Source organism: Carcharhinus amblyrhynchos, chromosome 12, assembly GCF_965287045.1.
Source record: "Carcharhinus amblyrhynchos chromosome 12, sCarAmb.v2.hapA, whole genome shotgun sequence".
NCBI lineage: Eukaryota > Metazoa > Chordata > Chondrichthyes > Carcharhiniformes > Carcharhinidae > Carcharhinus > Carcharhinus amblyrhynchos.
In genome coordinates this window covers 33,181,490-33,208,335 of record NC_137335.1, presented here as the reverse complement: position 1 = coordinate 33,208,335, position 26,846 = coordinate 33,181,490, and the positions used below count along the sequence as shown (strand labels likewise).

Sequence of the window (26,846 nt, the reverse complement as noted above, 5' to 3'; positions counted from 1 at the left end):
GATTATGACAGGCTTTAAAAATATTGTTAAAGCTATTCCCATTGCCTAGTGGTAAAGGATTAAGGGACACAGATTTAAGGTTTCAGGCAAGAGATACAGGGTGATTTAGTTTGATTTATTATTGTCATGTGTATTGGGATACAGTGAAAAGCATTGTTTCTTGCGTGCTATACAGATGAAATATACTGTTCATAAATTTCATAGGGGAGAAGGAAAGGACAGGGTGCAGAATATAGTGTTGCAGTTACAGATAGGGTTAAAAGATCAACTTAATAGGATAGGAGAAATATCAACTTAATATATGATAGGTCCATTCAAAAGTCTGATGGTTGTAGGGAATAAACTGTTCTTGAGTCAGTTGGTATGTGTTCTCAGACTTTTGTACCTTTTTTCTGACAGAAGAAGGTGGAAAGGGAGTATGTCCAGAATGCGTGTGGTCCTCAATTATACTGGCTGCTTTTCCGAGGCAGTGGGAGGTGTAGAAGGAGTCAATGGATGGGAGGCTGGTTTATGTGATGGATTGGGGCTACATTCACGAACTTTTGTAGTTTCTTGTGGTCTTGGGCAGAGCAGGAGCCATACCAAGCTGTGATACAACAAGAATGTTTTCTATGGTGCCTCAGTAAAAGTTGGTGACAGTTGTAGCTGACATGCCAAATTTGCTTAGTTTTCTGAGAAGGTAGAGGCATTGGTGGGCTTTCTTAACTATAGTGATGACATGGGGGCACCAGGACAGATTACTGGTGATCTGGACACCTAAAAGCTTGAAGCTCTCGACCCTTTTTACTTATTAGCCACTGATGTAGACAGGGCATGTTCTCTTTTATGCTTCCTGAAGTTGGTGACAATCTCCTTCGTTTTGTTGACATCGAGGGACAGATTAGTGTTGCCGCACCAGTTCACCAGATTTGCTACCTCATTCCTGTACTCTGTCTTGTTATTGTTTGAGATCCGACTCATTAAGGTTGGATTGTCAGCAAACTTGAAAATCGCATTGGAGGGGAATTAGATTGCTCTGTACAGCATGGACTGAATGTGAGCGTATGAATTGGGAACAGGAGTAGGCTACTTAATTGATTAAACATACTGCAAATTGTTAGATAAAAAAGTTAGCGTATTATCAGTGAAATAATGCATGGATATAAAAGGACTAAAGCATGTGCAAATGAGGGTGAGATAAGAGAGATCCACACAACAATACCTGTAAGAGTGGTGATAATAGCATCCAGTTTGTTTGATTCAGCCAGCTTTTGCAAGCTAAAATGATATGAAACTCTGTCAATCCAAAACATTTAACTCCAGTGAACACTCTGCTGTAGCTCACAGTCAGTGACGTTAGTGAACCGAGGGCGGGACTAGGGGAGAATGAGCGAATGGGAGTGGAGTGTTGGTAAGATGGACAGTGGGGCTGTCCAATGGGCCAGGAGAAGTGTGCTCGCGTGCCGAGGCTGCAGTGTGCTGAGTGTTGGAGAAGTTTGGAGGAGTGCGGGTTAAGAGTCAGAGTGGGCATTGAGTGAGTGTCTGCTAACATCGGGGCCCTGCACTGTACTGAGGCATGTTTATCACCGCTACATGAAAGGAAGGAAAAGAACGGCTACCGGGGGTTTTTCCTTTCAGAAAGTCAGCTAGCGGCGAGTCGCTTCCAGTAAGTACAGCGGTGGTAAGTTTGACACCGGACTTGCTCCTGCAGACCCTTCCTCACTCCTTTCAAAAGCTGCCTTTGTGCGGCTTACTCTGCCATCCCTTTGCAATCTGGTACCGATTTCTCTGTTCCTCACGAAGCCACACGTCGTGTTTGCTCTCAGACCTTTGGGCAATACGTTCTTTGTCAGACAGTCTGGGTCATTTTAACTGAAGCCAAGTCATTTCCAACGACGAGAAGACGAGATCGGGGAGGCAGCCGGAGCCGCTTTGTGTTGGGGGGAGTTTCTGAGGAGGATGCGAGACTCTCGGCTCCTTCCTCAGGACTACAACGGAGTTAAAAGTATGGCGATTAATCACAGAGAGAACAGCACCGGCCAACTCCTGGAAACTAATCCATGTTAGAGAGCACGGAGTGAGAGTAGCGGAAAAGCGCTACCTGGGGAAGGGAGGGATAGTTTTGTCACCGTGTGGGGGATGGGAGGCACTCCCTCAACATTCAGCCTTTTTCACATCTATCATTAGTTTACAAATTGCCGGGCTGATCTGAATTGAGGGTGGCGCCTTCAGCGGTGGAAAACAGTTTTTATTTGTCAGTGTAGTTTGTTTTTTTTCCTTGTGTGTGAGATTACTAATGTTACTTTATGTGGTGAATGGAATACCCAACTCCGGATTCCCCAACCTGTCAAACCCTCGCTCCCCCCCTTTTCTCTGGCCGTGTGCTGAGGATGTGGGGGAACGAAGTCCGAAGTGGCTGAAGAGGGGCCTGTAATGTATATATTTTAGAAGGTGCTGGAATGGAGAATTGGACGGATTGTTGCCAAAGACAGTATTGTAATGACAGCGTTTACTGCTTGGTGCGTGCCGAGAGGAAATTCCTTCTCTGAGAATAACGTGGCAGTATGTCAGGACACATTATTCCAATTAGATCTATATTATAGCATTGCATAATGGTGGAGAGATTTGACCAGCAAGCAGTTTTAGTAAAAGTCTAAACTTTAAACGTTATGCTGTCAGTGGCTGCATTTTTACTTTGCAATAAAACAAAGGTAACATTCATTCTTTGTTTCGGATCCATCCTTCCAGATTGTAGCAATTTCAAAACTGATTTATTTTTCTTGTCCAAATTCTGGATTACGAAGCAACTCTTTTATTTGAAAGCAGTTCAAGTAGTTAATCCAGCCCAATGGATATTTATTCTGGACTTTATCTCGATGACCCAAGTAACTGTTCAAGACTTTGTTTCGGATAAATTGGCCGACAATAAAATTATTCTTGATAGGAAGCTGCAGCCAGAAAAGTCTCTCATTATTGTTGGAGTCTGCCGTTGCGTATGTTTGCAGTTAGGCTGGAGTGAGCAGAAGGATTTGCTGTTTTAAGTACCATGTTGAACATCTCTCTGAAGTAGGGATTAGAGGGTTTGGGAGCTCCTTTATAATAAACTGAGGCACAGGACTGAACCATGTGGGCCAGGCAAATTTTAGACTTATTGGAGATGCCAGAGGACTGGAAAAATTGTAAATGTTACCCCCTTGTTCAAAAAAAAGGTTTGTAGGGATAGCCCCAGCAATTACAGGCCATATGAGCAGTGGGCAAGCTTCTTGAAACATTATATGGAATAAATTTAGTAGTCTAAAGGGAAAATCGTGTTTAACTCGCTGGAGATTTTTGAGGAGGTAACAGAAGGATGATGAGGGTAATATTGTTGATGTGATGTACTTAGACTTTCAGAAGGCATAAGAAAAGTTATAGCTCATGGAATAAGTGAACAGTAATAGTGGATGCAGAATTGGCTGAGTAATGGGAAGCAGAGAGTAATGGTGAATGATTACTTTCGGGTTGGAGGAAGATTTGCAGTGGTGTTCCCCAGGATTAATATTGCAACCCTTGCTTTTCCTGATGTATATTAATGATCTCGATCTTATTGTACAAAGGACAGTTTCAAAGTTTACAGCTGATGCAAAACCTCAAAATATTGTAAACTGTGAAGAGACAGTGTAGAATTTCAAAAAGACATAGACAAACTGGAGTAGATAGATAGATGGCAGATGAATCATAGAATCCCTACAGTACAGAAGGAGGCCATTCAGCCCATCGAGTCTGCACCAACCACAAACCCATCTAGACCCTATTCCTGTAATCCCATACATTTACCATGCTAATTCCCCAGACACTAGGGTCAATTTAGCATGGCCAGTCAATCTAACTTGCACATCTTTGGACTGTTGAAGGAAACTGGAGCACCTGGAGGAAACCCACTCAGACATGGGGAGAATGTGCAAACAGCACACAGACAGTGACGCAAGGCTGGAATTGAACCCGGGTTCCTGGTGCTGTGAGGCAGCAGTGCTAACCACTGTGCCACCATGCTGCCCCCAAGTTCCATGTGGAGATGTTTGAGGTGATGCATATTGGTAGGAAGGACATGGATAAACAATATAAAATGAGGGCTAAAATTCTTAAAGAGATGCAGGAGCGGAGGTACTTGGATGTATAGATCATTGAAGGTGCAAGACAGGTGGAGAGAATAGTTAATACAGCATATAGTATTCTTTTGGGGACACAGTGGTTAGCACTGCTGCCTCACAGCGCCAGGGACTCCGGTTTGATTCCAGCCTTGCGTCACTGTCTGTGTGCAGTTTACACATTCTCCCCATGTCTGAGTGGGCTTCCTCCAGGTGCTCCAGTTTCCTCCAACAGTCCAAAGATGTGCAAGTTAGATTGATTGGCCATGCTTAGATCACCATCTGTGCAGAGACTGCATGTTCTCCCTGTGTCTGTGTGGGTTTCCTCCTGGTGCTCCAGTTTCCTCCCACAGTCCAAAAGATGTGCTAGTTAGGTGTATTGGTCATGCTAAATTCTCCCTCAGGTTCTCGAACAGGCACCAGAGTGTGGCGACTAGGGGATTTTCACAGCAACTGCATTCAGTGTTAATGTAAGCCTTCTTGAGACATTGATGAACTTTTGCATATTAAATAGGAGTAGAAGCAGCCCATTCAGCCCTTTGATTCTGCTCCACCGTTCAATAACATTATGGCTGATCTGTTTGTGGTTCAAATTCCATTTTCCTACATACCACCAATAACCTTCAGTTCCCTTGTGTAACAAGAATATGTCTATCTCTGCCTTAATATTCAGTGATCCCTCTTCCACCCACATTCTGAGACAGAGTTCCAAATGACAAAATGTCAGCGGAAAAAATATTCCCATCACCTCTGTGTTATAAGCGTGACTCCTAATTTTAAAACAGTACCCCCTAATTCTGCTTTCACCCACACAAAAAAAACTTTCCAAGTCTGCCTTGACTAGACTATTCAGAATCTTGTATACAACAATCAAGTCATCTCTCACTCTTCTAAACTCCAGGGAAACAAGCCCAGCCTGTCTCCCTACCCTCATAAGACCACCCACTCATTCCAGGTTATCAACCTGGTAAACCTTCTCTGAACTGCCTTCAATGCAATTGCATCCTTCCTGCCTTAATAAGGATTTTAATGATAGGGGCATAGAGCAAGGGAATTTTCCTGAACTTATACTAGTTAAACCCCAACTGGAGTATTGCATACAGTTCTGGACCCTGCACTATAAGAAGGATATGAGCGCATTGGAGTGCAGAGAGCTATACAGGAATAGAAAGGATGAGAAACTTTAGATTGCAAGGTTGGAACTGTTTTCTAAGGCTAAGAGGAAATTTGATAGAGACGTTCAAGATCATGAGGGGACTGAGCAGAGTAGATAGGGAGAAACTGTTCCCACACACAAAAGCAATAGGGCACAGATTTACAGTGATTTGCTAAAGAAATAAATGCAATGTGCAACAAACCTTTTTTATATAATGTATGGTTTGGGTCTGGAATACACGAAGTGTGCTGGAGCAGGTTTAATGAAGGCATTTAAGAGGGCATTCATTGTTTCTATTCAAAATCATGTGCCGGGGTATGGGGGGGAAAGGCAAGGGAATGGTATTAAGTCTTGATGCTTATTTAGTGAGCTGGTGCAGACACAATGGGCCACCTTCTGCACTGTAACAATTCTGTGATTTGTGCTGACTTAGTGGATTTGAATCATAGTTGATTTTAGCCTTTGGGACAGAATAAACCCTCAAGCTTCTTCTGCTACTCAGTGAGATCATGATTGATTTGCATCTTAATTCCACCCAACTCCCCTGGTTGAAATCCTTTCATAGATTTGTCTGACAAATCAGTCACTCTCAGATTTGGATGCATTACCATTGTCTGAATCTGTATTCATTGCAGTTATGAACTCAGCAACTCTGCATGCCCAAAGAGATGGTATTGCCATGGGATCCCCTCAATATCCAATTCTTGGAAACTGACAAAGATGATTGCATGAGAAACGCATCTTTGATGAAACGACACCTAATGTCCTACCTCCTGCATATTTCTGACATGTAGATGGTGCATTTGCTAAGTTTGAATCAGCAGCTGCAGGTATGAATTTCTTGTCACACCTCAGTAGGCCATCCTGCACTCAAATTCACCTTTGTTGAACACAAGCCTATTTTGCTGGTCAGTATACATATTGGGATTTCTACAGCTCCACACGCTATAAGATTGGCCTGATTGGCAACCTCATAAATAGGGCCAAGCTATTTGCTTTCATGCAAGCTTGATGCTGAAGTAAGATGCACTAAAGTCATCCTGTGGAATAATGGCTACCCTGATCAGATGTTTGAATGCTGTATATCAATCGAACCCATGGACCTAAGACCACCACTTATGATCCTGAAACGTTTTCAGTCTATCTTGGATTGCCCTGGAATGGTAAGGTGTCTCATAAAATTTGAGCAAAGGTGAAACTATTGTTTCACACTGCTCCTATGCAGTAGCTACCCAAGTGGTTTTCTTCACTAATAGGGAGAAAACCATCAAGACAAAAAGACATTCAGTTTATCACTCAATTTAGCATTTGAATTTCAGTGCCAGTGTGATGCCAGGCATGCAGGCCATATGTCCAATGACTGGCAGATCATATCAAACAGCATGTCCCTCTGTTCACAACAGGCAAAGTACTGACATTATCCAATGAGCCCGAGCTGGTTAGTGTCCAACATTAGCTGTGATTCCACGATTGGATAGCAATCCATTGTTAAACAATTCTGATTGTGTTAAGATTTACACTGACAATCAATTTAAGGCAATCAGTTGGGCTCGCATTGTGGCTCACTTACATATACTAGAAGCTACAGAGTCCTGTCCTTTGCAGGCAGAAGCAGCATGCCCATATCTTTTGCCGTTTTCAACCAAAGAAAAGCTTGGGGATAGTTATCGCCTAGTTCATTCCCTATAGCAATACCTTCAGCAATCAGTATTGAGCTGCTTGATTCAAATGTAAACAAAAGCTTGGCAGTTAACTGTTCCTTGGTGCATTCTCCATAGCAGTGCCTCTACCAATCAGAGTCCGCTTGCCACGCAGTCAACACATTGGTAGAGTTTTCTTTTGTTGATCAAAAAAATAGTGAACATCAAAATTTGTTTCTTATTTTGGTAGAGGTCTCTTTGAAACCCAAGATTACAAATTGCAGTTGTGTAGCTGGTTCCTTCTGGCTTAATTTCTGTTGTGGGGTCCTTCATACAGCACAAAGCAGTCATATATTGTGAACCTTTGTTTAATTTGTCATTGGAGCTCTGTCATATCTGAAAGAATGTATGGGCTTTCATATCTCAATAAAGTAAAATTGTGTTCTAACTGAGTTTGTTTCAATAAGTAGAAATTTTGGTCTTTAGTGACAAATGGGAGTAATTTTTTTCATGTTCCAGTGAAGTTAGTTCATGTTGCTTTTTCAATCAGGTCAATTCTGTCTGCCATCCAATTGAAAACTAGATGTTGCATAATTGGTTCTCCCCAGCACATGTGAACAATTGTGTGATATGTGTCCAATCATCTTTTCTGACCATACAGGCTAATGATGACCAATAAAAACAGGTTTGCTCACGTACAATGTCACCTGCAGGAAGAAAAGTCCTTTTAATATAGCTTTGCTGTAGCTATTTCAATAATGAAATCAGGATAGGACTGGAATGATGACTAGATAAACATATTGGAGAGTGAGTCAGACTTTCCGACACGAGTTCAAAATGTTTGTAATTTAACGTAGGAAGGAATTAATATTTGGGTTGACAATAATTGATCTGAAAATTCAAAAACCTGATTTCATTTGGATCTTGATTTAGCGACAAGGATGTGGCATAAGTTTGCAATGAACGTGGTTGGTCAATACGAAGTTTGTACCCTCTTTAACCACAATACAGTTTTGCTAATTGCTCAATACAACCAAATGCAGTGAATTCAATTGCCCTGTCTTATCGCTCCTTTTTATTCCTTTAGTGTTCCTGTGAAACGTAGTTGGGAAATCCTTGAATGAAATTGCAATAGTTTGACCAGTTACATACTGTGCTGCTCCATGTTCATACTTCTCAGTAGAACACAATTTTGCTTTGTTGAAGCAATTTATCATTGAAGCTGTGTCAGGTCAGAAAGAATGTATATTTCTTGCCTCATCGTTACATTCTGGAGAATACCATTTTCCAGAAACTGGAGTGATTAGCATTGCTACCTCACAATGCCAGGGAACTGGATTTGATTCCCGGCTTGGGTCACTGCGTGGGGTTTGCATGTTCTCCCCACGTCTGTGTGGGTTTCCTCCGGATGTTCTGATTTCCTCCCTCAAACCAAAGGTGTGTGAGTTAGGTTGATTGGCCATACTAAATTGTCCCTGAGTGAGAGGGGGACCAGCAGGTTAATTATGTGAAGTTACGGGGATAGAGCCTGGTGGGATTGCTGTCAGTGCAGGTGTGATGGACCAAATGACCTCCTTCTGCATTGTAGGGATTCTATGAACTGGGCTAGCCATATAAGTACTGTGGCTACAAAAGTAGGTGAGAGGCTTGGAACCTAGCAGTGGGGAACTCTCTTGAATCCCCAATATACACCTGTCCACCATCTACAAGGCAAGTCAGCAGTCTGCTGGAATACTCTACTTGCCTGGATGAGTGCAGCTCCAACAACACCTCAAGAAGCTTGACAGTATCCAGGACGAAGCAGTCTGCTTGATTGACACCTTTTTCACAAATGTTCACTCCCTCCACCACCAACAAACAGTTGCATCAGGAATTTACCAGGACTCCTGAGAACACCTTCAAAGCCCAGAAATGATACTATTTTAGAAGAACAAGGGAGCACACATACAAGAACGCCAACTGGAAGTTCCCCTCCAAGTCACTCATCATCCTGTTTTGGTTATATGTTGCCGCCCCTTCACTGACACTGGGTCAAAATCCTGAAACTCCCTTTCTAACAGCACTGTGTTTGTACCTACACTACAAGGTTCAAGAAGGCAGCATACCACAAGCTTTAGCTTGATAGATTAGTCTCTACATATTTTTTCCCCTTCTGGTGGAGAAGCGCCTGGCTCCAGTATTTTCACACTGTTGCAGAGCTGAAATGGGGAACTTCTTATGCTGAAAAATCCCCATGGGAATGTACGCTGTAACACTTGCAGAGTGGCTGGCACTCCAACCCATTACTGCCAGTTCACTTTTGATTTTACTCAAATTCTTTTTCTCTCTGGGGAAACATCTTCCATTGAACTCCTTCCCTCGGGCAGTTGGGCTGATATTTGATTATGTAAATAAGTTGACATTGGCAGAGCCATCAAGCCCATTTATTAAAGTAAGGAATAGTGTTTTAACCAAGCTAAAGGAAAGAGTGATGCATCTATCACAATGACTTTTCAGCTGTATCTTGTGTCTACAGGTGACCACATAACTGCTGAGAATTAAAGTAATTTTGATCACTGAAAGGAACCAGCATAATCAATTAATACTTTGAATTGTAATTATCTTGGGACTACCCAGGCCTTTTCCATTTATTTTGCATTTAAAACTTCAATTCCCAAAACTAAAAGTTACATCTGAGAGTCTCGAAATTAGATATGGAAAACATTAGAAACTTGGAAAGTTTACATGTACAGATTGGACAGCTATCAAGAATGTTGAGCTGCCATTCTTGCCCTTTTTAAACCTTGCTTCATTAAAGGCTCTATTATAGTTCCTAGCTGTAATATGCTCTCAGCACATTTACCTCATTCAGTACCTCCCTTGAATTACAGACTGTTAATCACTGAACATCACCGTTGTCGTCTATTTTCTTGCCTTTGTTGAGTTGACCATCTACACTTCTGATTTTCTGCTTTCTATGTCCAGTTTTTGTTCCGTTGGTTTTAAAATCTATGCTCAATTTCCAAACTCCCTCCGACAGCACTAGCATACCTCCAGGCAACAATATTGGTCCTGACCCTGTTCAAGGACAGTCTGTCCAATCCACCTCCTCAGAGCCAGAGTCAGTTCCACTGCACAAGGAATCTAAAGATCTTCCTTCTGTACTATCTGTCTCTTGAGTCATGCATTCCAGTGCAGTATTCTTGTTAGTGTGTGGTACCAAGAGTAAACTGGAGTTTACTAGTTTTGAGGGAGCTATGAAAGAAAATTAAAAAGTAATACCTGAAACCTGCCTGCAGAACTTCAATCCTCTTACAATCACTGTAAAGATGAATAACTTTTTAAAAGACACTTGAGTTCCCAATGACCACCTTAAAGGAATTGTGTGACAAGATTTCAAGTTTTAAGACTTTTATTGTAACTAACTAAAAGCAACATTTATTAAACATTACTGAGTAGGCACCTAGTGCTCTAAACTTCAGAATTGTGTTACTGTGGTAACATGACTGATAATTCCACATTACACATACGTACTTTCCAGAACACGCCCCACAGGATTATAGTTTTTAAAGGACACAATTCACAGTCGTTCTCAATTTGCAATCCCCATTTCACCAAGTCAGAATGCCGAGTTAGAGTTGAAAGGTACTTCCCTCAGTTTTCAAAGAATTCCCATTCCATCTACCAGCAATAAGGCCCACTCCAGTGATTTCTTCTTCTGGTCTTGCCCAAGCAATTCTTTCAATCTATATGCCATGAGATGTGTCTCTTTAACCAGCTCTCTCTCTTTCTGACCATCTGTCCAGAACCAGCTGTTCTTGCCATTGTTTCAGGTGTGAACATTTTGCACCTTTCTCCCAATCAATTTCCCTGGGTTGCTTGTTCCTCTGGTAACCACCCAGGCTTTTTGGGCAGAATTTGTCTTTGTCTTTTTTCACTATCCATTTTATCTTAAATCAAAGAGACAGATGGTATCTGAACCTTGTAAAACTGCGCATTCATAACATTAGCCATCTCTTTGATATTGATATGCTGTGTGATCTCTGGATGTTAACCTTTAACTTTACCTCTCCACTCCCATTCAATTTTGTAGCCTTTTCATTATACCCTTGACCTTGGCACCAGAGAGATAACATATCATCCTGGAATGATGTTTGTGGCAGCAGAAATACCTATTTGTGCCCCATAGTATTGAATTTCCTTTCACTACTGTTTTTCTAACCTTTCTCCTCTGTTCCTGACTCAACACAACTGGGCCACCCAACACTTCCCCATAGCCTGCAAAGCCTTAAACTGCAGGATGACCACCTCCAGAAATGTGCTTATGTCTTTAGCTTACAGCCTCACAGCAGCACCACAGTGATGGCAGCTGCTACACAAACTCCAAAATCCATAGCTCAAAATCCCTCAGCTGATACCACTTGCTGTACATGTGGATATCCTGGAGAAGCAATGTCCTCAAGTTCTCGAATGGCACATGATGTGCATTCGATGGGGTTGGAGTGCTGTACTGTGGCTTCATTTATTTGATAACTAATAAACTTATCTGATGTAAGACTTCAGTCGTAAACCTACTTAACCAAATTTCAAACTTACCAAACATAAACTTGTTGGATCACTAAGTAAATTTCTTAGTTTAACCTAATTTAGAAAAAAAAGAACAATAGTAATATCCACTTAACTGTTGTCCTATGACTTTAATTCTTGATTTCTTTTCTTGTCAATTATATACTGTAACTGCTGCTCCTCCTGCGGCTAAGATCTATTCTCTGTACAGGGATTTCTGTCCTGTGTGCTGCCTGTACTCGCCCTCCTGCCATTGTTTGGATCCAACATCTTGGTAATTCTTCATAACCACACTAGAGTTTCCTCAAATCTCAGGAGTGAGGCTTGAACCAATGACCTAGTGACTCTGAAATGCTAGTGCTGTATTTGAATGAAGGCCAATGCCTGATACCCTAGAAATTACTTCTTTAAAGATGTCAAAATGATACCTCAATCAGTGGCTTTTTATCACGGTTGCTGGAGTTTCCATTCCTGAACTTTATTCATCAGTGTTGTTGGAAAACACAAATGTGATGGCCCTCAGTGTGTTAAGGTCTGGAATGTATTGTCTGAAACAAAACTAAGTAAATTTGCCAGAATGTTTCAGAGAGAGCAGGGGAGTGAGGCTAATTGACAGGTTTTCTCAAAGAGCTGACATAAGCACAATGGGAAGAATGGTCTCCTATGCAATAATGTTCTGTAATTGCGTAACTGGCTGGTGCTCGCTGCCCAGGCTTACAATGATTGGACATTTGGCAAAGCACCAATGGGGCATCATGGTGACTACAACAAATAGACCCTGGTATTACAGGAAAGCTTTGGCTTAGTGTTTAGTGCACACAAGCACTCAGTGAGCAGGAAAGTTTATTTAATTTTCTGGCTCTTTCTCAGGAATTTCAGACCTAAAAGATCACATCAGTATTCATAAATGTGAATAATGGTCCTTTCTGTAAAATGTGGTAAATTATCTCAAGTTGCTGGCAGGATACCTTATAGTTATAACTTAAATGCAAAATAAACAGCATAAATTGTAAGTAATTTGTTTTTTGATCATTTTGAATTTGTGTCCTCAGCTATTGAGATGCCCTTTACACTATAAAAATGTATAAAAGGCTGTGGTACTAATAGAAAACAAGTTAGGGTATGTGCATGTTTTACTTAAATATTTTTACAGCAGCATTGTGACTGGAAAACAATTTGTAGCAATGTATTTTCCAGTAACTGGAAAGGCTGGATGTTGTGCAGCATATGATGTCCTGTTCTTCATGTTTGAATTTTGATAAGATGCTTTAATATTATAGCTGAGCCAAATCAGGTCTTTACCTGATATATAAACAAACTCAGGCCAATTAATATTTCAGGAACAGCTTCCCAGGAGGAAGGAATATAGTGGAAGGGTAATTCTGTGTTGTAAAGTACCCTATCTTGCATGGTTTTAACAACTTCAAATGACAACATAGGTAGTGTTGGAAAGTCCCTTCCACACTGGATCTCTTTCCAGCATGCAGCATTTTGTTTTACTTGATTAGATTTCAGCATTGTTAAGTCCACTCAGGCTAGCGATTCAGAAAAGCTAATGGGAAAGACCACAATTCATCCATTCCACAAGAGAAGAGGTAATTTATTCACGGATTTTGAAGATATTTTGTGTTGACAGGTTGTGTAAGGTGCGGTGGGCAGTAAAGCTCTATGGCCTGGGAAAACCTGAAGGGTTAGAAATTAATCATTTTTAAAAAGAAATACGAGAATAAACCCTGGAAGACAAAGTAACAGCTGTTTTCCTTTGGTGCTAATGAATTTGTCTAGTAATCCTATTAACAATATATCTCCCAAAACAACAAAATTTCTCCCTTCAAGCCTGAACAATATTGAAGTCATCCTGCAATGGTCCCAGAAGACTATTTTAACCCTGGGCCTTGCATTAAATCAGCAGTACTCCAGGCAGTAATGCTGTTGTGTGTTTATAATTTTAAAGCACATTACATTCCTGATTGATCCCCAGCATGCTTTAAAAATACACAATTAACATTCTTGTGCAGTTAGTAAAATAAGATTAGTCTGGACTAAATTGAGTTTCATCTGTCTAGTTTTTAAAGTCTTTCTGTTACTGATAGTTGCTCTCTGTGATGACATGGTTTTCATCTGAATCAGGATTACTGTTTGTTATCCATTTTTCTGTATGTTCAGATTCATTTTTATGACACTAACCCATAAGAATTCTGCTTGGACAATCAAAGCAAAACTTGCTGGGATCCAGGAGGGTGAACATTCAATACTGCAACTTGAGTCTTAAGAGTTCCAACTAGAAAGGAGGTTTGAATTTGTCTTGAAATATTTAGAACTTTAAATAAAATTAGTTCTGGAGTAAAAAAAAGAGCTTAATTGCTTGAAGTAGCTGCAGAAATGTCTAAGAGTTGTTTCATGCGTTCAGGCACATCATTAAATAATAGTCTTTTAATCTACTTTTATGATCACAGAGACAGTTATTAATTTCTCAGAAATCAGATTCCCATTTAAATACCTTAAGCAAAATTCAGGTTCTGGTATTGTTCAGCCTTGATTCCTGTCAGAGGGTATTGTAATTCTGATTGTGTGGGAGGAGGAGATTAGGAAGATTTATCTAACCAGTACAGATTCAACCTACAGAAATGTCGATCAATGGTCAGCCCAGAAAACAGCAGCCTAAGCTTTAACTTTCAGAGCATTGCAAATCAAACATCTTGCCTAAAATTGAAATAACTACTTTACTTAACATGGGGCTAAAGCACATTTCTGCTACCACTTTATTCACTCTTTAGGTTGCAAAAGATGAATGTCTGTTCGGTTGACATTGAGGTTGATCAGCCTATGTATTGTCAGAGGTCAGGGATTTCATGTACTCACTTTCAACTGAAATGAGTTTGAGTGTTTGCGTTTGTAATGAAGAATAATGACTATCCTCCATCATTTCTAAAATTAGCAGTGTTGTGTTCAGTCACATTTGACATTCCACCCTGATTATCAGTACCAATCCAAATATATCCAGCTGGGTGGAGAAGGTTACTAATCCATTCTTTGTGTTTAACAATTTACATCGTTTTGATTCTGTGCGCTCCACCCGTATTATATCACTTCATTCCTTTTAATGCCTCATTTCTTTTTAGGAACTCGTCACTGCTGCATTTTCATCTTTGCACTTGTGTGCTCGTAGCTTTCTCTTAATGCGTGTTGTAATCAAATCTCTACGGATGACTAACATACTAAATAGAACCACAGGAAAGTCGTAGCACTGAAGGAGGCCATTCAGCCTATCTTGTCCATGCCAGCCCAAGGACACCCGGGTGGCCTTTCTAATTCCACTTTCCTGCACCTGCCTCATAGCCCTGTAGCTTACAGCACATAAGGTGCAGATCCAGATACTTTTAGGGTCTCCACCTCCAACACCAACTTGTGCAGCAAATCCTGACACCCACTACCCTTTGCATAAAAGTATTCTTCCTCATTTGATTTGATTTATTATTGTCACGTGTATTAGTATACAGAGAAAACTATTATTTCTTGCACGCTATACAGACAAAGCATACCATACATAGAGAAGGAAAGGAGAGAGTACAAAATGTATTGTTGCAGTCATAGCTAGTATGAAGAGAAAGATCAACTTAATACGAGCTGGGTCCATTCAAAAATCTGATGGCAGCAGAGAAGAAGCAGTTCTTGAGTTGATTGGCACATGACCGTAGACTTTTGTATTTTTTTTCCTGATTAGAAGAAGTTGGGAGAGGTAATGTCCAGGGTGCGTGGGGTCCTTAATTATGCTGGTTGCTTTTCTGAGGCAGCGGGGAGTGTAAACAGAATCAATGGATGGGAGGCTGGTCTGTGTGATAGACTGGGCTTCATTTACGATCCTCTGTAGTTTTTGTGGTCTTGGACAGAGCAGGTGTCATACCAAGCTGTGATATAACCAGAAAGAATGCTTTCTATGGTGCATCTGTAAAAGTTGGGTAGAGTCGCAGTGGACATGCCAAATTTCCTCAAAGTAGAGGTTTGGTGGGCTTTCTTCACTATAGTGTCGATGTGGAGGGACAGGACAGTTGTCGGTGATCTGGATACCTAGAAACTTGAAGCTCTTGACTATTTTCACTTCATCCCTGTTGATGTAGACACATTTTCCACTGCGCTTTTTGAAGGTGATAACTATCTCCTTCATTTTATTGACATTGAGGGAGAGATTATTGTCATCACACCAGTTCATCAGATTCTCTGTCTCTTTCCTGTACTCTGTTTCGTCATTGTTTGAGTTTCGCCCTACTACAGTGGTGTCATCAGCAAACTTGAAAATTGAGTTGCAGAGGAATTTGTTGCATAATCATAAGTGTATAAGGAGTATAATAAGGGGCTGAGGACACAGCCTTGAGGGGCACTAGTGTTGAGGATGATCATGGAGGAGGTGTTGTTGCCTATCCTTACTGATTGTGGCCTGTGGGTTAGGAAGTACAGGATCCAGTCGCAGAGAGAGGAACCGATCTCCAGGACATGGAGTTTGGAGATGTCTTGTAGGAAAAATGGTGTTGAAAGCTGAGCTGGAGTCAATAAATAGGAGTCTGACATAAGTGTCTATTATCCAGGTGTCCCAGGGCTGAGTGTAAGGCCAGGGAAATGGCTTCTGCTGTGACCCTGTTGCAGTGATAGACGAACTGTAGTGGATCCAGGCAATCTGGAAGGCTGACATTGAATTGTGCCATCACTGACCTTTTGAAGTACTTCATAATGATGGATATCAGAACCACCATCAGACTCACCATGGACTACTCTGCAGAATTGGTTGCATTCTTGGACGCAAGCATCTCCGTCAAGGATGGTCACCTTAGCACATCACTGTACCGCAAGCCCATGGATAACCTCCACTTCTCCAGCTTCCGCTCTAAACACGTTAAAGAAGCCATCTCCTACAGACAAGTCCTCCATATACACAGGACCTGATTGGATGAGGAAGATCACAATAGACGCTGAAAGATGCACTCGTAAGAACAGGACATGGTGCTCGACTCATCAATTGACACTTCCGATGCGTCTCAGTGAAAAACCGCACTGACCTCTTCAGAAAACAAACATGGGACACGGCCGACAGAGTATCCTTTGTCTTCTGGAGTGGAGAAGCTACAACATCTTCTCCAGAGCCTTCAACATGTCATTGAAGACAAACATCTCACCAAAGTCATCCCCACACCCCCACTTCTTACTTTCAAACAACCGCATAACCTTAAATAGGCCATTGTCCGCAGCAAACTGCCCAGCCTTCAGGAGAGCAGTGACCATGACACCACACAACCCTGCCACGGCAATCTCTGCAAGACATGCTGGATCATCAACATGGATGCCATCATCTCACATGAGAACACCATCCACCAGGTACATAGTACATACACTTGTGACTCAGCCAACATTGTCGACCTGATATGCTGCAGGAAGGGATGTCCTGAAGCATGGTTTATTGGGGAGACCATGCAGACGCTACGACAACGGATGAACAAACACCGCTCAACAATCACCAGGCAAGAGTGTTCTCTTCCTGTTGGGGAACACTTCAGCGGTCATGGGCATTCAGCCTCTGATATTTGGGTAAGTGTTCTCCAGGGTGGCCTTCATGACACACGACAACGCAGAGCCGCTGAGCAGAGACTGATAGCCAAGTTCCGCACACATGAGGACGGCCTCAACCGGGATCTTGGGTTCATGTCAGACTATCTGTAACCACTGTGACTTGCCTGGAATTGCAAAATCTCGCTATGGCTGGAGACAATATACATCTCTTTAACCTGTGCTTAACCCTCTCTCCATTCACATTGTCTGTACCTTTAAGACTTAATTACCTGTAAAGACTCGCACTCCAACCATTATTTTGTAAATTGAGTTTGTGTCTTTATATGTCCTGTTTGCGAACACATCTTCCACTCAGCTGATGAAGGAGCAGTGCTCTGAAAGCTAGTGGCATTTGCTACCAAATAAACCTGTTGGACTTTAACCTGGTGTTGAGAGACTTCTTACTGTGTCAGAACCACCAGACAATAGTAATTAAGGCACGCTGCTTGGCTTTTCTTTAGTACGGGGGTGATGGTTGTCTTCTTGAAGCAGATAGGGGCCTCAAATCCCCTCTACATCTACTGCTACTCATCTTGAATCTATATCCCCTCATTCTAGAATTCTCCACCATATGAAACTGTTTTATCCTTCCACTGTATCTCTTCCCCTCATAGCTTGTACACCTCCTAACAAGTTCTGGAGACCCAGGTTAGAATCCCGCCATGGCAGATGACAGAATTTGCATTCAATAAAAAATATCTGGAATTAAGAATGTACTGATGATCATGAAACCATTGTTTGAAAAACACATCTGGTTCGCTAATTCTTTAGGAAGGAAATCTGCCGTTCATGCTTGACTCCAGAGCCACAGCAATGTGGTTGACTGTCAACTGCCCTCTGAAATGGCCTGGCAAGCCACACTTTTCAAGGGTGGCTAGGGATGGGCAATAAATGCCGGCCAGCCATTGACACCCATGTCCCATATATGAATAAAAAAGTCCTCAGTCTTTTGTGTCCCAAGGAAAATAACCCCAATCTATCCAATTTCTCATTGTAGCAACGTTTTTCTCGCCCAGTTAACATTCTCCTAAACCTCCTCTGCACCCTCTCCAGAGCAATTACATTGCTCCTGCAATATGGTGACCAGAACTGTGCACAGTACTCCATTTGTGGCCTTTCCAGTGTTTTATACAATTCCAACATTATATCCTTTTATATTCTATTCATCTTCCAATGAAGACATTCTGTATGCCTCCTTTACAACCTTGAATATTTGAACTGCTGCCTTTAGGGACCTGTGTACTTGCATGCCAAGACCTCTCACTTCATCTACCTCTCTTAGTAAATTTCCATTTATTGTGTATTCCCTACAACTGTTTGACCTCCCTAAATGCATTACCTCACACTTCTCTATGTTAAAATCCATCTGCTACTTTACCACCCACTCCACCAGCCCATCAATATTGTTTTGTAGATTACGTTTATCCTCTTCACTAACCACTACTTGGCCAATTTTTGTGTCATCTGCAAATTTTCCAATCGTCCCTCCACATTCACCTCCAAATCATCGATATATAGCATACACAGTAAGGGTTTGAACACCACTTGAAACAACTTTCCATTCACAAGGGCATCCTGTGACCATTACCCTTTGTTTCCTGTGACTAAGCCAACTTTTGATCCAGGTTGCTAAAGTACCGTATGTCCCATGGGCTTTTACTTTTTTGACTAATCTACCATGTGGGACTTTGCTAAATTCCATGCGCATAACATCCACTACACTACCATCACCAACCCTTCTTGCCACTTCCTCAAATAATTCAATCAAGTTTGTGAATCATGTTTCCTTTAACAATCCATGCTGACCATCCCTGACAAGTCCACGCCTTTCTACATGACAGTTAACCCTAGCTCTCAGGATTGATTCTACTAAATTGCCCACCACCGAGGTAAGACTAACTAGCCTTTAATTGTTTAGCTTTTCCTTCAATCCCTTTTAAACAATGGAACTACATTTGCATTTCTCCAGCTCTCCGATACCTCTCCTGTATCTGCCGAGGGTTGAAAATTAAGCTCAGAGCATCTGCTGTCTCCTCCTTTGGCAGCTTTGGAAACAAGCCATTTGGCATTGGTGAACTGTCAACTTTAATTGATTTCAGCCCCTTGAGTACTTTCTAATGCTTTATGATTATCCTGTCCAATATCTGAGATAGTCCTGAGCTCCTAAATCTGCATTATCACTTCCCTTTCTAAACACAGAGACAAAATATTTGTTTAAAACCCTCTACAGTTACACACAAGTTCCCTTCTTCATCTCTGATAGGTCCCACTTTTTCCTGAATTAACCTTTATTATTGATACCTTCTTAAAATACCTTTTGGGTTTCCTTAAGTTAACTTGCTAATCTTTTTTCATCCCTTTTCTTTGATTTCCTTTTTACTTCATCCCTGCACTTATATTTATCCAGTCTATCTGCACTGTTTAGTTCTTAGTGCTAAGGTACATATTCTTCTTCTGTTTGATCTTCCTCCTGTGTTCTTCTAGACACAATAAGAAGTCTCACAACGCTAGGTTAAAGTTCAACAAATTTGTTTGGTAGCAAAAACCACTAGCTTTCAAAACGCTGCTTCTTCATCAGGTGAGTGAGATTTCAGTTCACAAACACAGCATATAAAGACACAAAGTCAATTTACAAAATAATGGTTGGAATGTGAGTTTTCCAACCGCATTCCAACCATTATTTTGTAAATTGACTTTGTGTCTTTATATGCCCTGTTTGGGAACTGAAGTCTCACTCACCTGATGAAGAAGCATTTTGAAAGCTAGTGGCTTTTGCTACCAAGTATATCTGTTGTACTTTAACCTTGTGTTGTGGGATTTCTTACTGTATTTACCCCAGTCCAACGCCAGCATCATGGCTTCTTCTAGCCAACGAGAGGGGTCTAGATTTGGCAGTATCACTCTTAGTTTTGGAGGGAACATGTCTTCTTTGTACATTAGGAGTTCACTTTTTATTGCTTTGTACTGGTTTTCCCCTGATTATCCCCTGGCAGTGCTGTCCAGTCGACGTCAGCCAAGTCCCTTCTCATTCCTGTGTTCCTTTTGGAATTAAAAATAATTCTTTCTATGATGACTGTGCAGGTTACTGGGAATTCATAGTAAAGGGATTGATAACCTCCTCCAGCTGGCTATGTAAGCTTATTGAACAGTAATTTTTGCAACTGGCATTTCACGGCTCAACTGGCCAGAGCAAGCCTCAATAATTCTGCTTGGTCTAGTTGAATTTCTGGTCAGTGATGGTGTTGGGACTGGATGGTGGAAATTTCACTGAATGTCATAGAGAGGTGATTATGTTTAATTTCATTGGAGAGGAACATTCCAAGAGATACAGTATAGAAGATTGCGATTTGGTCCATCGCACCTGCTGTAATTGAAAATGTGTTAGAACATGAGAACATAAGAAATAGGAGCAGGAGTAGGCCAACTAGCCCTTCGAGCCTGCCCCGCCATTCAATAAGATCATGGCTGATCTGTCTTGGCTCAGTTCCACATTCCTGCCCTCTCCCCATAACCCTTAATCCCCTCTCTTACCAAAAACCCATCAACCCGCGTCTTAAAAATATTTAGCGAGGTAGCCTCCACCACTTCAACAGGCAGAGAATTCCAGAGATTCACCACCCTTTGAGTGAAGAAGTTCCTCCTCAACTCCGTTCTAAACCGCCCCCCCTTTATCTTGAGGCTGTGCCCCCTAGTCCTCCTATCCTTTCTGAGCGGGAAGAGTCTCTCCACCTCTATCCTATCCATCCCATTCATCATCTTATACATCTCAATGAGATCTCCCCTCATTCTTCTAAACTCTAACAAGTACAAGCCTAGTTTATTCAGCCTCTCCTCATAGCTCAACCCCCTCAACTCCGGCATCAGCCTAGTAAACCTCCTTTGCACTCCCTCCAAGGCCAAAATATCCTTGCGTAAGTACGGCGCCCAAAACTGCAGACAGTACTCCAGCTGCGGCCTCACCAATGCCCTATACAGCCGCAGCAAGACCTCCCTACTTTTATATTCAATCCCCCTCGCGATGAAGGCCAGCATCCCATTTGCCTTCCTGACCACCTGCTGCACCTGCAAGCTGGGTTTTTGCGACTCATGCACAAGGACCCCGAGGTCCCTCTGCACCGTCACCTGCTGCAGTTAGGATAGTGTTTTCAATTTTTTAAATGCACAAGTTTTATATCTTGATCAATTGGGCCAGTGGGCTGATGAATGGCAGCTGGAGTTTAATTTAGATAAATGCAAAGTAATGCGTTTTGGTAGATTGAACCAGGGCAGGACTTACTCAGTAAATGGTAGGGTGTTGGGGAGAGTTACAGAACAAAGAGAACGAGGGGTACATGTTCATAGCTTCTTGAAAATGGAGTCACAGGCAGACAGAGTGGTGAAGAAGGCATTCAGCATGCTTGGTTTTATCGGTCAGAATACTGAATACAGGAATTGGGAAGTTTTGTTGCAGTTGTACAAGACATTAGTAAGGCCATACTTGGAATACTGTGTACAGTTTTGGTCATCCTATTATAGAAATGATATTATTAAACTAGAAGGAGTGCAGAAGAGATTTACTAGGATGCCACCCAGACTTGATGGTTTGAGTTATAAGGAGAGGCTGGATAGATTGGGACTATTTTCTCTGGAGCAGAGAAGGCAGAGGGGTGATCTTATAGAGGTCTATAAAATAATGGGGGGGCACAGATTAGCTTGATAGTCGGTATCTTTTCCCAAAGGTAGGGGAGTCTAAAACTAGAGGGCATAGGTGTAAGGGGAGAGATACAAAAGTGTCCAGAGGGGCAATTTTTTTTCACAGAGGGTGGTGAACATCTGGAACAAGCTGCCAGAGGTGGTAGTGGAGGCGGGTTCAATTTTGTCTTTTAAAAAGCATTTAGAAAGTTACATAGGTACAATGGGTATCGAGGGATATGGGCCAAATGCGGGCAATTGGGATTAGCTTAGGGGTTTAAAAAAAAGGACAGTATGGACAAGTTGGGCCGAAGGGCCTGTTTCCAAGCTGTAAACCTCTATGACTTAATGACTAAGTTTTTTTTTTGAGGGGGTGAAACACCAGTTGGATCCTACTTTATGTTCTTTGTTGAATAAAAATATACAAGCTAAAATTGGGAATCTTAAGGAATGATTTCCAACTCTCTTTATAGACCTCAGAACCTTACAGGTAGTAGTACTGAGAATGGCAGATTTATTTGTCAGACATGCTGATTTCTTAGGAATTCTTTTGGAATTTAAATTGGATTTCCACATTGGTTCAGTAGTTGATGTTATACACTGTGTGGTATTAACACAATGACTGAATATGCTACAATACATGATTCTGAGTCATAGGAATAAAGACATTTTCATTTTGATTCCTGGTCAGTTTTTAGCATGAACAGCTTATGCTGTTCAGTTTTTAGCATGAATAGCTTAACATTTGCAGAGCTGTGGCAGAGTGGATGGCACTGCTACCTCACAACCCCAGGAATCCAGGTCCAATTCCAGTCTTGTGTGGGATTTGCATGTTCTTCCCTGTATCTGTGTGGGTTTCCTGTGGGTACCCTGGTTTCCTTCAGTGGTGTGGAGATGCCTGTGCTGGACTGGGGTAAGCATAGTCAGAAGTCTCTCAACACCATGTTAAAGTCCAACAAGTTTATTTCGTAGTGCTCGACAGACTGGAGGGGCTGATTGTGGACAAGTCCCCAGGACCGGATGGAATGCATCCGAGGGTTCTGAAAGAAATGGCGGAGGTGATAGTGGATGCCTTGGTGGTTATTTTCCAGACGTCGCTGGATTCCGGGGAAGTGCCGGAAGATTGGAAAACGGCTAATGTTACGCCGTTGTTTAAGAAGGGTGCCAGGCAAAAGGCGGGGAATTATAGGCCGGTTAGTTTAACGTCTGTGGTAGGTAAAATGTTAGAATCCGTCATTAAGCAGGAAATTGCGAGGCATCTTGAAGGGAATTGCTTGATAGGGCGGACGCAACACGGTTTCATTAAAGGGAAGTCGTGTCTGACAAATTTACTGGAGTTCTATGAGGATGTGTCTAGGGCAGTGGATAGAGGAGAGCCGGTGGATGTGGTCTTTCTGGATTTTCAGAAGGCGTTTGACAAGGTACCTCACAAGAGGTTATTGCAGAAGGTCAGGGGACATGGAGTTGGGGGTAGGGTGTTAGCGTGGATAGAGGATTGGTTGTCAAATAGGAGGCAGAGAGTGGGGGTCAATGGGTGCTATTCAGATTGGCGGTTGGTGACTAGTGGGGTGCCCCAGGGGTCGGTGCTGGGGCCTCAGCTATTTACCATTTACATAGATGATCTGGAGGAGGGAACCGAGTGCAGGGTGTCGAAATTTGCTGATGACACCAAGATTGGGGGAAAGGCAAATTGTGCGGAGGGTGTGGAGAGTCTGCAGAAGGATCTAGATAGGCTGGGCGAATGGGCCAGGAAATGGCAAATGGAATTTAATGTTGGCAAGTGTGAGGTGGTCCACTTTGGTAGGAATAATGGTAGGAAGGATTATTACTTACGTGGCGAAAAACTGCAGCAGGTGACGGTGCAGAGGGACCTCGGGGTCCTTGTGCATGAGTCGCAAAAACCCAGCTTGCAGGTGCAGCAGGTGGTCAGGAAGGCGAATGGGATGCTGGCCTTCATAGCGAGGGGGATTGAATATAAAAGTAGGGAGGTCTTGCTGCAGCTGTATAGGGCATTGGTGAGGCCACAGCTGGAGTACTGTGTGCAGTTTTGGGCGCCGCACCTGCGCAAGGATATTTTGGCCCTGGAGGGAGTGCAGAGGAGGTTTACTAGGCTGATACCGGAGTTGAGGGGATTGAGCTATGAGGAGAGGCTGAATAAACTAGGCTTGTACTCGTTAGAGTTTAGAAGAATGAGGGGAGATCTCATTGAGACGTATAAGATGATGAATGGGATGGATAGGATAGAGGTGGAGAGACTCTTCCCGCTCAAAAAAGACAGTAGGACTAGGGGGCACAGCCTCAAGATAAAGGGGAGGCGGTTTAGAACGGAGTTGAGGAGGAACTTCTTCACTCAAAGGGTGGTGAATCTCTGGAATTCTCTGCCCGTTGAAGTGGTGGAGGCTGCCTCGCTAAATATTTTTAAGAAGCGGGTTGATGGGTTCTTGATAAGAGAGGGGATTAAGGGTTATGGGGAGAGGGCGGGAAAGTGGAACTGAGCCACAACAGATCAGCCATGATCTTATTGAATGGCGGGGCAGGCTTGAAGGGCTGGATGGCCTACTCCTGCTCCTATTTCTTATGTTCTTATGTTCTTATGTTCTTATGTACAAGCCACAAGCTTTCTGAGCGCTGCTCCTTCGTCAAGTGAGTGGGAGATATGTTTGCAAACAGGGCATATAAAGACACAAATTTACAAGATAATGATTGGAATGTGAGTCTTTACAGGTAATCAAGTCTTAAAGGTACATAAGAACATAAGAACATAAGAAATAGGAGCAGGAGTAGGCCATCTAGCCCTTCGAGCCTGCCCCACCATTCAATAAGATCATGGCTGATCTGTCGTGGCTCAGTTCCACTTTCCCGCCCTCTCCCCATAACCCTTAATCCCCTCTCTTATCAAGAACCCATCAACCCGCTTCTTAAAAATATTTAGCGAGGCAGCCTCCACCACTTCAACGGGCAGAGAATTCCAGAGATTCACCACCCTTTGAGTGAAGAAGTTCCTCCTCAACTCCGTTCTAAACCGCCTCCCCTTTATCTTGAGGCTGTGCCCCCTAGTCCTACTGTCTTTTTTGAGCGGGAAGAGTCTCTCCACCTCTATCCTATCCATCCCATTCATCATCTTATACGTCTCAATGAGATCTCCCCTCATTCTTCTAAACTCTAACGAGTACAAGCCTAGTTTATTCAGCCTCTCCTCATAGCTCAATCCCCTCAACTCCGGTATCAGCCTAGTAAACCTCCTCTGCACTCCCTCCAGGGCCAAAATATCCTTGCGCAGGTGCGGCGCCCAAAACTGCACACAGTACTCCAGCTGTGGCCTCACCAATGCCCTATACAGCTGCAGCAAGACCTCCCTACTTTTATATTCAATCCCCCTCGCTATGAAGGCCAGCATCCCATTCGCCTTCCTGACCACCTGCTGCACCTGCAAGCTGGGTTTTTGCGACTCATGCACAACAGACAACGTGAGTGGAGAGAGAGCCAAGCACAGGTTAAAGAGATGTGTATTGTCTCCAGCCAGGACAGTTAGTGAGATTTTGCAAGCCCAGGCAAGTCGTGGGGGTTACAGATAGTGTGACATGAACCCAAGATCCTAGTTGAGGCCGTCCTCATGTGTGGAACTTAGCTATCAGATTCTGCTCAGTGATTCTGCATTGTCCAGAGATGTGCAGATTAAGTGGATTGGTCATGCTAAATTGCACCTTAACATCCCAACATGTATAGGTGTGATGGATGAGCCATGGGAAATGTGTGGGTTTACAGGGATAGAGTAAAGGACAGGGCCTGGAGGAGACGCTCTGTCAGAGAGTTCGTGCGTAGACTCAGTTGGCAGAATGGCCTCTCCTGCACTGTACAGATTCTCCCGTGGGATGGATGGGATGAAGAAATAATTCCGCATTTCTACATCTGATCACTTGCTGGAAAGTGCTCCTGTGCCATCACCAAGCAACCAGAGAATTAGACCCACTATAGTTCTGTCTGTTGCAGTGAAAAAGCCTGAAGAGTAGCTACTCGGGATATTTGAGCACTGCAGGTATTTATAGAAACTGTAAAAAGCATCTTGAGGCAAGTAGGGGAAAATGGGGAAAATATTTTATAATATTGATGAAAAGTATTTTACTGGCTGTCTGTGGCAATTCTAATTTAGTGTATTGATAACCCTTTTATAATCATGATTGCATAACAAAAGCCAATAGTATTCTCGAGCAGACTTGTACAAGGAAAGATTCAAATACCTGAGCCACCTTTTTGAAACAAATAACTTGGCATCCGATCTTCAGAGTGTCCCTACACAATGTTTCAATGAAAATTTGGTAGAAAGCATGTGTGACCTAAAACTTACATTACAGCCTCCAACTGAAACATAAATCATTCTGTCATTTAAAAGTCAATTGCTGTTTGGCAGCGTTACAAAAGGAACAGATTTTAAAACTGGCACAGTATACCGTGACTGCTTAAAAAAGAAATCGAGTTAATAGTGTTGTGCCAACTGCCTGGAATGGATAAAAGGATTTTGCATTCAAAAGCAGCGGTATGTGGATATATATTTGGACTGGTTTTGGAGGGAGATTTAGTTAGTCCAGCATAGAAGAGGCAGTTGGTTCATCCTACCTGCAACAGTTCCTAAATTGAAAGATCATTGGAATATTATTGGTTTTGATATGTACTGAGTGTAGTTACAAACAGCACATCTGTTTGTTAACCTCTGCCATTGTCCTGTATTGAATAAATAGAAACAGTGTATATTGCAGGACTTGACCGACTAATAGGTTTAAAGATGCCATTTGATTTGCCAATTATTTCAGATTTTACAACTATTATAGTTAGATTTTGAGTGCTTGAGTTTCAGATGCTGCTTTAAATGTCTTTGCGACAATGGGATGATTTTAAAGCCCCAAAAATGTTGCATTTGTATCAGGTGGGGTTAAAATTATGAACTGAACCAATCCACTCCCAGTTTCAACAGATTGACTGACTGGTGCAGTTTACCACCCCTCTCTCAGGAGGTAGGTCTTGTCATTTAGATATTTTAATGAGGCTATTTGCTTATGATTTTCTATGTTTAATTTTAACATTGACTGGCTGGGTCTCTTAGACCTTGGGAAACCCAACAGTTTAAGGAAGGTG

At 42.3% G+C, this 26,846-nt stretch overlaps 1 protein-coding gene across 1 annotated transcript in view; it reads left to right on the top strand.

Annotated features, from left to right (window-relative positions):
• Positions 1-1,479: 1,479 nt before the first annotated feature.
• Positions 1,480-26,846, top strand: part of LOC145350898 (rho guanine nucleotide exchange factor TIAM2-like) — a 345,497-nt gene continuing 320,130 nt past the window's right edge. Inside the window, exon 1 of the mRNA XM_080200337.1 lies at positions 1,480-1,645. The gene's annotated coding sequence lies outside the window, so the exon portion shown is untranslated. The remainder of the gene's footprint in view (positions 1,646-26,846) is intronic.